The sequence below is a fragment of the Haliotis cracherodii genome, unplaced genomic scaffold, assembly GCF_022045235.1.
Source record: "Haliotis cracherodii isolate W230 unplaced genomic scaffold, xgHalCrac1.p SCAF_1, whole genome shotgun sequence".
Lineage (NCBI taxonomy): Eukaryota > Metazoa > Mollusca > Gastropoda > Lepetellida > Haliotidae > Haliotis > Haliotis cracherodii.
In genome coordinates, this window is record NW_027266264.1 from 86,386,445 (window position 1) to 86,399,023 (window position 12,579).

The window sequence follows — 12,579 nt, forward strand, 5'->3', positions numbered from 1 at the left end:
AGTTGATTAACACCAATTCATTACGTGTGTGTATATGTAGAAAGGCAAATCTATTTTTGAAAATTATAAGAAGAGTTGTTATACAAATCCATTTTGTTCTGCAGACCTGTCTACTTATCATTTTCACTCATATTTAGAGTCTCACTCTCATATAATAGAAACATCTCTTTGAATTATATCATCAGATTGTTGTATTACTCTTGTGAATATTATGGTTTTGACACTTTTCATCCATTAGATCTATAAGACTTGTACAGTAGTGTGATGTTTGTATAGGCAGATGTTATTGACTAGCTTATTTCTTATACTAGTGTGACAAGTATTACCACATGTAGATTTCACTCGTCTATTGGTTTCAACCCTCTGACATTGTATCATACAGTGGATGCATATCATGTATATCGTCATAGCAGAACAGGAAATATACATTTTTTTATATACGCCTGACTGTACACTTGATCATCTGACTGGCGCAGGTGATGTTCTTGTGCCATATATTTCACCAGGGCACCTTTCAACAAAGTGATCTTAGCGCTAAGATCATCGTAACTCCCATAGTTTAACCTTGGCTTTCAATAGTTTTAGCTCTATCATCATCGTAACTCCCAATCTTTAACGTGGACTTACGAAAGATTATCATCGTAAGTCCCATACTTTAACCTAGGCTTAGGATAGTCATAGCTCTAAGATCATCATCGTAAGTCCCATACTTTAACCTAGGCTTAGGATAGTTGTAGCTCTAAGATCATCATCGTAAGTCCCATACTTTAACCTAGGCTTAGGATAGTCGTAGCTCTAAGATCAATTTGTTGAACGGGGCCCAGCACTAGACAGTTTGTGAATTGCTTGATTAACTCCTCATCAGCTGTAGACTCATTTCCCCTGTATGCCGTTCAGGCCAATAATGCATGGACTGTGCAGCATCTCCACACCAACCATGGAGCCGTGTCACTCAATCATCACAGATTTAACCTCCATTTCATTCAAATACAAGATCCTAACATTGACTATTTTTGTTTTCATTATTCATAAGTTCATGTGTCATTGCTAAAGGTTGTGCAGGAATAATTTGCCTTAATCTGAATGCACCTATTTGAATATTGACAACATGGTTTGATGACTGTAAAGACGAAGTAGGATTGCAGAGGTCTCTATGACCTTCAGGTTTGATCACAGGTTCTGAGGACAAGTGTTCATTGTAGTCGGTGATTAACTCCTCTACATTATTACAAACATTTGTTATTGCTGGATGGATTCACGATACTTTCACAGGTGTATGCATATGATGATGAAATTTTAGCTTGTTACGTTTTATCAATCTTTAATTTAATTTCTCTTGTTTGCACATTATATTTTCTCAACTAAACAATCCTTTTTTTTCAAAACAAGTAGAAAGATGGAAACAATAAAGACAAGGCTCCACAGTAGAAAGAGCCATATATTACAGTAATGAGTATCAAACATTACTTTGTGAAACCAATCTAAGTATTTTTGTTAATAATTGTGGCAATAGTTTTAGCTCATTTTTTAGCATAATCTTTGAAAAGAAGTATATCATCAGATATTAAGGATGTATAAAAAAATAACTGCTTGAAAACTTGAAACACATGAAGCATGTGAGGCGAAAGCACATGCTGCTGTCCCGGCCTGTGATGCAGTGTCCATGCAGATGGTTGTTGCTCCTTCTCAGATCTAGGCCCACTGAAGTAGGACGCATGCTTCCCAGGGAATAATCAGCAAACCTGTCACATGGAACAGGGGTTGCACTGTACACTTAAATGTTAAGGCAGAAAATAGCGGTTGAACAAATGTGATCTCTGATTTGTTTCCTTCATTCTATTTCTAAATATTGCACGAATGTACTGGCACACATCTCACAAGGTCAGCAGAAGCTACTTGTTTTCTCTGTTAAATAAATCAAGTCGCAGGCTAAAGTGTAAAAAAATGAAATTTGGCACCATATTTAGTTAAGGTCTTGTTTAATATATATAATGTTTGATGCATGACTTATTATATATATTGATGTGTGACAGTGGTCATGGGTGGGCCCAGGTGGCCCTTGGGAGAAGACACCACAAAAACGCTATGCCGAGTTACCTCCCTTCATCATCGCAACATCTGTTCCCCCTTCAACAGAAAATCAGCTATGTAACTGAAATACAGTTCAAAGCCCATTGTAGTTACCATACAAGGTTAGAAATTAAAGGTGTTTTTTAATTAGTCCACAACAGTTATTTGATACAAAGTTGCCAGCTGACTAATGTTAATCCACAAGGAAATGTCACAAGTACTTCCTGAATTTTACTTGTTTCGAATTAGCAGACTTTTGTTAATTTTTAACTCTGTCATAGTAATATTTTTCAGTGGACAGGCAATGTAGTCAGTAATATTAACAAACAAGTCCTGTCAGACAATGTATTATCAGTATTGACACACAAGCAACATACTGTTTCTCATCTTATAATACACATACAAATGATAAAATTTTAAATAACATTATTATTATCTAAACTGCAGACATAAGTGACTGTTGTTTTGGTCCTGTTGTTTTAAACAATGGATAGTTGTTGTGATATCAGTGATGCCAGTGTGAACTGGCTGCCAGGGAGTTTGTACAGTACTAACAGATGTGTGTCTGTCCGACTGTTGTCACGACTGACCTTCATAGTCTGACGTAGGGTCATGTGACTTGTCACGACTGACCTTCATACGTCTGACGTAGGGTCACGTGACTTGTCACGACTGACCTTCGTAATCTGACGTAGGGTCATGTGACTTGTCACGACTGACTGTTGTCACGACTGACTGTTGTCACGACTGACCTTCACAGGTCTGATGTAGTGTCAGGAGCCTGCTGGAAAGGAGGAAGACATGCATGTTTTGATGGAAAATAAGTAATTTTGTATTTGGTGCTTCGCGTGACATGTATCTTATTCAGACTTTTTCATAATACCTAGTGAATCATTGATCAGTTTACTGTCATCATGTGAGGTTAGATACATTCTGGTAGTCAATAAATGCCTTTTGTACATATTGACTTGTTATATTGTATTGTACTCTTGTAGCTGAGTTTTGTTTTCTTGTTGGTTGTTATACCCCAGCTTTGTGATGGTGGCCTGTGTATAATCGAGTCTGGACCAGGCAGACCAGTAGTGCAGTGAGCAACAATCCACAACAGTAGGGTCTGACACCTGACACCTGACACCTGATCCATCCAGCAAGCTGATAACACGCGATTTGATTTCTGGTGTCCACCCCCGTGATATTGCTGGAATATTGCTAAAAGCGGCGTAAAACCTGACTCGTTCACTCACTCACTCACTCAGCCCACCTGGCCACTCAAGCTACAGGGGTGTTTAGGTAGCCTTGTAGAGTGGAGTTCAGTGGTTTATGCAAAAATATCTATATTTTAATAGAAAACAACTAGTCCCTCTAAGGCACGGCCAGAAACCTATGATTGATGGTTCAAATGCTGTTTTGTCCTGATTATGTTTCTAGGCTTGTTAGCACCATGCCTGTGTTTCTGGGTTTCACCAAAGTGGTAAACATCTAAGACCTGCATCACTTCAGGCTTTCCTCCTCATTCCAGTGACAAAAACAAGTACATGCTCACTCACCTGGATGTCTGTTCACCTTGCAATGTGTTACAACTGGATGCCTGTTGACATTCAAGAAGTGGATGTGGTATAGCTTGTCATGGGTTTTGTTTCAACGACTGGCAAGAGAAAGTAGGTGAGGTTTAACATACCCAGGACTGGTGTGGATAGAAAACTCTTCATCACAGGATCACTCCTAGAAAAGGGTTTGGTGTAGTGTGAAGGGATCACTAGAGAAGTGGGTGTGGTCTCATGTCGGGCACGGTTCGCCCCGATTATGTTTCTAGGTTTGTCAGCACCATACCCGTGCTCGTGGGTTTCACCAAAGTGGTAAACGTCTAAGACCTGCATCACTTCAGGCTTTCCTCCCACATTAAGCTGACACGCCGCGATATGACTGGAATAATGTTAAAACTCACTCACTCACTCATGTCTGGGTGTGACATGACATGATCACTAGAGAAGTGGGTGTGGTCTCATTTCTAGATGTGACATGACAGGATCAGAAGAGAAGTGGGTGTGGTCTGATGTCTGGGTGTGACATAACAGCATCACTAGAGAAGTGGGTGTGGTCTCATGCCTGGGTGTGACGTGACAGGATCACAAGAGAAGTGGGTATGGTCTCATGTCTGGATGAGACATGACATGATCACAAGAGAAGTGGGTGTGGTCTCATGTCGCGGTGTGACACAACAGGATCACTAGAGAGGTGGGTGTGGTCTCATGTCTGGGTGTGCTATACTATTTGGTAACTTTGGTTGGGGTCTGCGAATTTTATGTTTTTTTATTATTTTTGGAAAAGTTTAATTAATACAAAATATGCATGCAAAGTATGTTATTTTAGTTTTATGCCCATGTGTATATTAATATGTGTATTACCGTATTTAATCAGGGTAATTTGAAACGTTGTTTATACACAAATCAGCGAAGTTCTGATAGATTATAGAGGGTGTCGATGTTGATCCTTGTTCTAAATATGAACTGAAACATCGTGCGTAAGGTTTGGTGGAGGCGACAACCACCAACAGGGGGCGCAACTCCGTAGTGGTTGCACGGGAAGAAATTGGCGGTTTGTGTTGATAGAAGCGCGTGTAAAATACGTCACATCCAGAACAGATCACACACAGCGTGAATTTGGTTATGAATATTTATCCCCACCCAAACGGGGAAATAGAAACGGACTCCATCCGTCACGTTTCGTTTCCGGGATATAACTCATGAATATTTCTTCATGAAACTTGTCGTACATCGTACACCCCTTTTGGGATTCTGGGCTTGTGTGGGGACACGGCTTGGTGTAAGAGGCAACTGACTGGATCGGGTGGTCAGACTCGCTGACTTGGTTGATGCATGTCATCGATCCCAACTTCGTGGATCGATGTTCATGATGTCAGTCACTGGATTGTCTGGTCCAGACTCGATTATTTACAGACCGCCGTCATATAGCTGGAATATTGCTGAGTGCGGCGTTAAACAATAAACAAACAAACAAACAAGTGGTGACTTGGTTGTGTTATATCGTACGTCGCTCATATTTCAAGGTTAATTAAAAGCAAAGAAAGCATAATATTTTAGATTATAAATAATTATGTAAATTTTTGAAAATAGTATATGAAAGATATTGTCTGTTGAAACGTAGCATAACTAATTCATAGCTCTGGAATGTATAGACATTTAAAAAAAGAGGGGATCATTAGTTCAGCCTTATCAATATGTCACTTGTTCTCACAAGCTTAGGAATAACCTTATTTTTTTGTATCATGATATTTCTCACATATAAATACATTTTTGGACACATATTTAACTGTGCGGTCGATATCGATGACTTTGTCTTCTTTTTGGTTATGTCTCTAAATTGTCCTAAATTAATATTTTAATGTGTCGTATACAGACGCATATTCCCGCATACCAACCCGACTTTCTCCAAAATGATAGGCGCAGATGTTAGAAGACAATTTTAACACTTTATATGCAGTAACGCTTTCAAACATGTTTCCGCGTGTTTAACTTTAAGAGAAAACATACTTATTGTTAACCGTTTGCAATAGAGAATTCCCGATAGCGCCCTGCCCAGTTCCCCTGGGGCTGCAATCACCGTACACAGTGAGGTAAAAACTAAACCTAATGGGAAATACTTATCCTCTGTTGATCAATCAGCAGCCGCTGAACACAAAGCCCACATGGGCCACAATATTGTGCACGATTTACAGCCTCCTGGATATGTGCATGCGGGTGCACGGTGTCTAAGAACGTACTTATAACTTAATATATGACCAGTCATTGAAACCGCCATACTTTTATCGCCCCCTGTGTGTACAGGCTAGCACATAGGCGCAGCTGTATGCTATTTCAATGACGACTTATATTTTAGACGTGCTTTTTGAGAAAAAGTAACCTACATATCTTTGTACGTAGAGAACTATAGCAGACGACTTTACAAAAGCTCTGTCGGGAAGCCTGCTCAGAATACATATTCCTTCCTACCATCATTGATGTCTGAATATGTACTGATCTGATGTTTCCTAAAATTACAATTAATTTCCTCATCAGAGTGTCTTTCGTTGCCGTTATTCGTATTTTATTCATCATACATTTGCAACACCCTGACTATGACGTCACCACCCAATGTGAGATGGACTTTCACAAAATTGATTCGGAAATTAAGACGGACACGGTTACCGAAATAGAGAGCGAAATGACCCGTCCTATAGCGCGGCCAGCGGCCACCGACTAGGGCCTAATCAGTATTTTATTTGAGGTTGTTTCCCGTGGTTTTGGCTGTAAAACACACTGATTGGAATTTACGGTGCCTGAAGATGGGAGAGTCGTATGTATTGATGTACATTGGCGAGACAGACTAGAAAAACAACTGCTACTCTTGTCTTAAAGGCGCACTACCTACACTGAGATAGGTAACGTTTTTTAGTATAGAACTGTTCCCTTGGAACAATGTAGCTCTTGCATGGAGCAAGACGGGTATATAGCGAAGTGGGATAATGTGCTTGTTTAATAAACGTATGGCATTATATTTGATTCTAAAGTTTGAAAATCAACGAATTTGGATTTGTGCTTGATACAAAACAAATGAACGTCGTTTCATCTATACTTCAGTTGCAGCGTGTGCTTGATACAAAACAAATGAACGTCGTTTCATCTATGTTTCAGTTGCAGCGTGTGCTTGATACAAAACAAATGAACGTCGTTTCATCTATACTTCAGTTGCAGCGTGTGCTTGATACAAAACAAATGAACGTTGTTTCATCTATGTTTCAGTTGCAGCGTGTGCTTGATACAAAACAAATGAACGTCGTTTCATCTATACTTCAGTTGCAGCGTGTGCTTGATACAAAACAAATGAACGTCGTTTCATCTATACTTCAGTTGCAGCGTGTGCTTGATACAAAACAAATGAACGTCGTTTTATCTATGTTTCAGTTGCAGCGTGTGCTTGATACAAAACAAATGAACGTCGTTTCATCTATATTTCAATTGCAGCGTGACCGGTGAGTTGCGCAGGTGGTAGTCATGTAGTTAAACTCATGAGAACGGTGAGGGTGTCAAATAGAAATCAGTGTTAATCTGGGATTCAAACGTACAACCAGCCCCCCTGGCCCCCAAGGGCTCAACACTGAAAATCAAAGTTGGAGTCCATGAAACAAATATAAGGGGCCATCGTGAATTGCATTATGCGGCCGTCTGCATTGATGTAGTTCGATGACGCTGCTGCTGACGTCAGCTGCCTTGGGTCATGTCCACTTTTTAACCAATTTTCAACCCAAATGGAGGTCGCCACACAGCACAAAAATATACTAAGATAAAACGAAAACATTATTACATCTGTATGGAAATAGATGTATATTGACCAATGTATACCCCCCATAGTTACCCAAAAGCATTAACAATTTCAGTGAACAATGAGAACATCCTTTAGCCCGTCTTCATGGCGCGACCGTACAGGCCCTCACACTAACTTTAAAGGAATTAGCCCCAGCATTTCGATTGCAGGATGCAGAGCAATATTCGCCGGTCACATTTGCTGAAGGTGAAGTCAATTAGCATGGGCTGCTGACCGGCATGAAATATAGATGTTTTGGAGTGAGGTGCACAACCAGCGACGGCGTCGTTGCGACGTCTCCGTCCTCGGGCTCCCGGTCCAGCATGGCTGACTGGGCCCTGCAACTGCCGCGCCCTCCTCCTCCTCCTCCATATGGGGTGGTCTAGATTAATACTTTTTAGACTAAAAGTTTTGTTTTTTGTTTCTTGTTTAACGCCACACTCATAAATATTTTAGCTTTTTGACGGCGGTCTGTAAATTATCAAGTCTGGACCAGACAATCCAGTGATTGACACGAGCATTGAATCACGCTATTGGGATACAATGACATGCATCAACCAGGTAGGCGTGCCTGACCTCCCGATCCCGTTTGTGTCATCTTACGACAAGCATGATCGCCGCCTTCGGTAAGGATGGGTTGTTAAAGAACAATTCTAATCCGGATCTTCACCGGTCTATCATAAAAGAACGATTAGGAGAAGAATACCCGTCTATGACGTTGCCCCACCTGTAGTTGACCTTCACCCCATCCCCCTTTTTCAAAACCAAATATAGCATGTTGTAGGCAGTAAAATTGACTGAGAGAAGATATCGATATTTTGGACCCCTCCCTTTTTAAAAAAGCTTGATTAGCCCTTGGACTGAGGAACTTGGTGTCTGTCGCTTGTTGTTGAGTGCGGGTTCTTTTGTTTGTGTTCCTTGTAGCTACCTCTCTTGGCGAGACGCTGGAATAGATGACATAAAATGTAGCCATGATGCAGATGCACAGATGGAAGACCCTTACATATAAGTGCACTGGTACAGGGATGGTATATTTAGAAAATAACCAATGCAATTCGAAACATTACGTATTATCTGTCCCGGGTGAAGAAATGGCGTAAGACCCGAGCCTTGACAGACAAAAAATACGTAATTCTACTCCTTGCCGTTTCAAGGAAGAAAATGAAGAAAAATATACGAAAACGCAACCCTAAAGAGAAAGTTCACTGAATGAACCTATTGTTCAGATGACGTAATGTTCTCAGTTTACGACGTCATAAAGTATTCTCAACAATGATCCACCGTGACGTCATAGCGCATCAACTGACCAATCAGCATTGCTGATCCTTCAGAAAGTGATTACACTGGATCCTTCTACTGTGGGTAATATTTTCTATATTGCAGCAGACAGATTTTTCTGGAAAACATAAATTTGAAACAGTCGCTTTCTTACTATTTTTGAACTGAGGAACCGCTGAGGTAAAATCTCGCTCACTCCACTCTCACTCGTATGGGCGAGTATGTGAGTATGATTTTACAAACCTTTTAACCCAGCCAAGACACCACGACTAGGTCTCACACACTGTACCCATTTGGAATCGAACCCGGGCCTTTGCGTGAAGAGCGAACGCTTTCACCGCTAGACTACGATTATGGGTGGGTAAGTGACGCACTACATTATTTGTGGCTCAAAAACGGAAATATGTCGGTCATGGATCCAACTCAGAATGATAGACGTGGACAGTGCTAACTTCGTTCGCTGCTCTCAAAATACAAGCGAAAGATATAAGGAGAGGGCATTATTCTAAAACAGGAGACGTTTACAGTTACGATGAAATATGCAGCATTTGCGAACCATACTTGTCGCTCGTAATCGGGTTAGGCGAAAAAACCGATGCTGGTCAGGGCGTGACGTCATAGAGGGCTGACGGAGCGGCGCCACACTGACGTGGCCCAGTGCTTGAAATGGCCACCTTTTAACTTGCCACTGTTACAGCCTGAACCACGTTTTCACTGCGTTAAATTTGGTTGTCCCCACATTGTTGTAGGCTATTATTTCAAGGGTGTGTTGTTTGATTGTATGTTTGGAATACACATTTCGCAGCTGATGGTATTGGAGGTTGAGTCGAAGGTTTGTCAAAGAGTAGACGACGTCGTTTATACAGGTGTCAAGCTGTAGGTGTGACAGTGCCAATGTAACCACCTTTACGCATGGTACTTGCCTCGTCATAACACAAAAGCATCGACATGGCAAGATATATATTCCGCCTCATGTACTTAGGTTCACACGAACAAATATCTATATTCCGACCATTAGGTATGAGTGAGTGAGTATGGTTTTACGCCGCTTTTAGCAATATTCCAGCAATATCACGACACCAGAAATGGGCTTCACACATTGTACCCATGTCGGGGATCGAACCCGGGTCTTCGGCGTGACGAGCGAACGCTTTAACCACTGGGCTACCCGACCGGTACACACATATACACAGGTACACACATATGCCGCCATATTATTTTAACCAGGTAAACACACAAAAAAAACACATTTTCAGATGGTTCACCTATTAGTGGACATTTATATATCTGCCATGTCCGCCAGTGCCTGTCCACGTGTCCGTCTGCTGGGTAGGGTCCGCCCACACAAACACCCACGTCCATGCTACAGTTCGCCCATACCACATGGTTACCCGACATGTTTACTTTTTACAGGTATACAGGTATACAGGTTACTAAACGAGATGCCGACTTTATTACGAGTATATTTAAAAACGTACCTACTGTTGTGTGGCTGTCATTGGAAACATGAAGTACTATAAATGGTATGGCCCGTCTTATCGACTTTAGCAAAGTCTTTGACACTTTTTGGCGTGATGGACTCTTGTATAAACTACATAACTATACTTGAAGACAGAATTTGTAACCTCCGTCATATTAATGTAGCGGCCATAAAATTTCCGAGTCCCGTGATGGGATTTGAACCACGGGCCTTCTGATCAGAGGTCGGACGCCTTGTCCACATGACCAAAGAGGTTAACCCCTGCTGCACTGACAAGGTAAGGATGTCATCTGTTGGATGACTCCTCGCCCTGTTACACTGACAAGGTAAGGATGTCATCTGTTGGATGACACCACGCCCTGCTACACTGACAAGGTAAGGATGTCATCTGTGGGATGACACCACGCCCTGCTGCACTGACAAGGTAAGGATGTCATCTGTGGGATGACTCCACACCCTGCTACACTGACAAGGTAAGTATGTCATCTGTTGGATGACTCCTCGCCCTGTTACACTGACAAGGTAAGGATGTCATCTGTGGGATGACTCCTCGCCCTGTTACACTGACAAGGTGAGGATGTCATCTGTTGGATGACTCCACACCCTGCTGCACTGACAAGGTAAGGATGCCATCTGTGGGATGACACTACGCCCTACCACACTGACAAGGTAAGGATGTCATCTGTTGGATGACTCCTCGCCCTCTTACACTGACACGGTAAGGATGTCATCTGTGGGATAACTCCTCACCCTGTTACACTGACAAGGTAAGGATGTCATCTGTGGGATGCGTCCACGCCCTGCTACACTGACAAGGTAAGGATGTCGTCCATGGGATGCCTCCACGCCCTGTTACACTGACAAGGTAAGGATGTCATCTGTTGTATGACTCCTCGCCCTGTTACACTGACAAGGTGAGGATGTCATCTGTTGGATGACTCCACACCCTGCTGCACTGACAAGGTAAGGATGCCATCTGTGGGATGACACTACGCCCTACCACACTGACAAGGTAAGGATGTCATCTGTTGGATGACTCCACGCCCTGTTACACTGACAAGGTAAGGATGTCATCTGTTGGATGACTCCTCGCCCTGTTACACTGACAAGGTAAGGATGTCATCTGTTGGATGACTCCACGCCCTGCTACACTGACAAGGTAAGGATGTCATCTATGGGATAACTCCTCACCCTGTTACACTGACAAGGTAAGGATGTCATCTGTGGGATGACTCCACGCCCTGTTACACTGACAAGGTAAGGATGTCATCTATGGGATGACTCCACGCCCTGTTACACTGACAAGGTAAGGATGTCATCTGTGGGATGACTCCACGCCCTGCTGCACTGACAAGGTAAGGATGTCATCTATGGGATGACTCCACGCCCTGCTACACTGACAAGGTAAGGATGTCATCTGTGGGATGACTCCACGCCCTGCTACACTGACAAGGTAAGGGTGTCATCTATGGGACGACTCCACGCCCTGCTGCACTGACAAGGTAAGGATGTCATCTATGGGATAACTCCTCGCCCCGTTACACTGACAAGGTAAGGATGTCATCTGTTGGATGACTCCACGCCCTGCTGCACTGACAAGGTAAGGATGTCATCTGTTGGATGACTCCTCGCCCTGTTACATTGACAAGGTAAGGATGTCATATGTTGGATGACTCCACGCCCTGCTACACTGACAAGGTAAGGGTGTCATCTATGGGATGCCTCCTCGCCCTGTTACACTGACAAGGTAAGGATGTCATCAGTTGTATGACTCCACGCCCTGCTACACTGACAAGGTAAGGATGCCATCTATGGGATGACTCCACGCCCTGCTTCATTGATGCCGTTGAAGATGAGATACAATCTCGCCGGTTGTAATCTCTCTTCAGATTTAATGTATGATTTATGGCAATTAGCATCCAACTTAAACCCAATCTTTATGCAGATGTCCCCTGCCGCCCAGACCGTATTCTTAGTGCGGAGGGGCACGGGTGGTCCAGTCGCCTAGGTTACACGCAACCAAATGTTTTTCCATAGACTTCTATAGTAACGTTATATTCTTTAAAAACAATTAACCAAGCATTCAACAGCTATTACCTGTACGTGTGTGCACAGTTTGGCCTTAGAGCAGCAATAAAAACAAAACAAAATGACTAGCTTAGCCAGCTCCTTTTCCGAGTACAGGAAGCTAAACACACCACCCCGAGATTCGCACCAAATGTCGCCTACTTGAAAATAGCTGTGGTCACATTCAGCATAAGTCATCATGTTGAGAAAGACAGTACTAAATATAGAAAAACATGGTCAGTTTTAATAACTGGATGGATGTACACTTAAAAGACATAAAAATCTTACACAATATCCTCCAATCACAGCCTGCAGATATCGCT